We start from the raw sequence: 2634 nt of genomic DNA on the forward strand, positions 1-2634 counted from the left end.
GGCAATTGTAGACATCTTCCGCAACGCCTTTCAGAAGGTGACCGACCTCATCTTCCTCGGACATGCGGGAGCTGATGGTCTCGTAGTCTGACGACTTCCTCATTGTAAGCAGTGCATGTTTCACCTGGTAGCTGGGGCTGTGACGTAGGAGGTCGGAGGCGGTCACCAAGTCTTATTTGGTGATAAGGCGATTGTAGACATCATCCGCAACGCCTTTCAGAAGGTGACCGACCTCATCTTCCTCGGACATGCGGGAGCTGATGGTCTGGTAGTCTGACGACTTCCGCATTGTAAGTAGTGCATGTTTCGCCTGGTAGCTGGGGCTGTGACGTAGGAGGTCGGAGGCGGTCGCCAGGTCTTCTTTGGTGATAAATCGATTGTAGACATCATCCGCAACGCCTTTCAGAAGGTGACCGACCTCATCTTCCTCGGACATGCGGGAGCTGATGGTCTTGCAGTCCGACGACTTCCTCATGGTAAGTAATGCATTTTTCGCCTGGTAGCTGGGCCCTAAGAGCGAGTGCTGGCGCGACGCGCTTCTTGCGCATGACGGAGTCACCGAAACACTGTTCAAGGCCGGTGACAAAGCGCTCGCCCGCGGTCAAAGTATCTTCGTGATTTTCAAACCAGGTCATGGTGGTGCTAGTCAAGAGAAAACAACCTTGGTGAGTTGAGTGGCACAGTCCCACCGGTTGTGGGTACACCAGTCGTCAACATCCTCGCAAAAGGCCGAGGTTGGGAAGGTGCGCTGGGAGTCGACGGAGGCCGTTCGGCAGACGGGCTGAAGGGTCGTGAAGCGGTGATCGAGGCTTATCCCCGTGCTGCTGCATGGTGGCGAGCAGCGGCGGTAGTCCGGCGAGGCTCCAAGGGCTGCGGCGGTACCATTTTGGACGCTAAGAGTTTCGCATCTGCCAGCTCCATCCAAACTGTAACGTAGACACACAGGCAGCAAACAGAGACAGGCCGCCGCTAGCTCCCACGAAACACCAATATGCCCTTCTTTCTCATTTCCCTCCCTGAGCCATCATAGTCACAACTGCAACGATCTGCACGCCTGTCCGGAAAGTTATGAGAAAAGATTCCTGCGTCCCCTACATGGGGCGTAAACATCGGCAAACCCGCCTGCTATACTCGTGATGGCATCTTCTTTCATCAACACTAGACAGTAGACAGAAAAAAAGTGACCGGCGCCGACTGCTGACATTAATCTTATTTCCAAATATTTGAAATAAACCCTTCCTGCACAGTTCTTTCCTCCGATCAGACCCCTCTCTAATCCAACTCGCAGAACAGCAACTCAGGGCCTGCGGACCTCCGCGTGAGAGTCGAAGGCGATCCGATCTAAGCTCTACGCCTAAACACTGGTAAGAGATTCCACGAGGACTTTTAGCCTGTAAGACGCATTCTGTTTGGTTAGTTTGTTAAAGCATACATCGGTGCCTCAGTAGCTTCCATGTCGGCTGCTCACCCCAAGGCCGCGGGATCGAATCTAGGCGGTGAATTTGCCAAGTCAGCGCACGTGAAGGAACCCGATGTTGTCGAAACTGGTCCGGGCCGTTCACAACTGCAGCATATGTCATAAACCACGCACAGCTTTGAGACGTTAATACCCCCATACCACGAGTCAGGCATTGAGCGCATAAAACAACTGAACTGATGCATTATTTGCACTACAAGTTATTTTCCGTCATCGGTGATGCCGCTGTGATAGCTATCGAAGTGCACAAACCTATAACAGTTATGATCATGGACGCATCTCTCGAGAATGACTAAAAGCTGGCATTAAATGATGTTTCGTTCTTAAAGAAAGCGCATGTGTTGAATTCTATAAAAGCATGGTAGACGTCGTCTGCTGTTCAACAAAGGTGGTTGAATCATTATCTGCCGCACTCGAGGACGGTTCGCGGATCCGAAGGAAAAGGAGCAGGCATGTTGCAAAGGGCTTCCAACGTATACGTACTACGTAAGTACTATCGGCGCCAAATGAAATGCGAAGCTTATACCGTGAGTTTCTCACACACCATATTTTCCAGCGACGTTCGAGCCAATATAAAAATCCCACATAATATGGAAAAGGCATGCAATCTTCCTGGATCGCCTTCTTCCGCATATTGCAGACACTGTTACTTCAAACGGCTGAATTCTTTACTTTGTCATTGTGATTGTATTTTCCACTTTCCAACAATCACCCTGATGGGGTTAGCAGTATTCACAATAAAAAAAAAAGGTTGAAGAAGCTTCTCGAATGAGCCCCTTATTTTGTGTACGCGACCCGAACACAGCGCGGAGTAATTGAATTACCGTGTACGTCCATCTACCATATATGCATCGCTGAAGTGACTAACCGCTGCTCCGTAGCGCGCTGTTGGCAGAGTCCGGCGGCGCTCCTAATCTAAGAGCACACAAGGTACACGCATTAATCACCACATCTTGTTGTTGCTTGTTTTCGTGCTGCGCGCACACCCGAAACCCTCCCTGTCGACTCCACTTTTTGCGTTTCTTTGCCTTTCGTCTCCAGACAGGGCGGCGTGTTTTGAAGAACTCTTTCCACGCCGCGACCAGTGTACACTGCGAAGCCGGACAAGGGCTAATCTCGCGGAGAGCCGGGCCGTATACGACAACAGCGGCGCTGTC

This window comes from Amblyomma americanum, chromosome 3 (assembly GCF_052857255.1).
Source record: "Amblyomma americanum isolate KBUSLIRL-KWMA chromosome 3, ASM5285725v1, whole genome shotgun sequence".
NCBI lineage: Eukaryota > Metazoa > Arthropoda > Arachnida > Ixodida > Ixodidae > Amblyomma > Amblyomma americanum.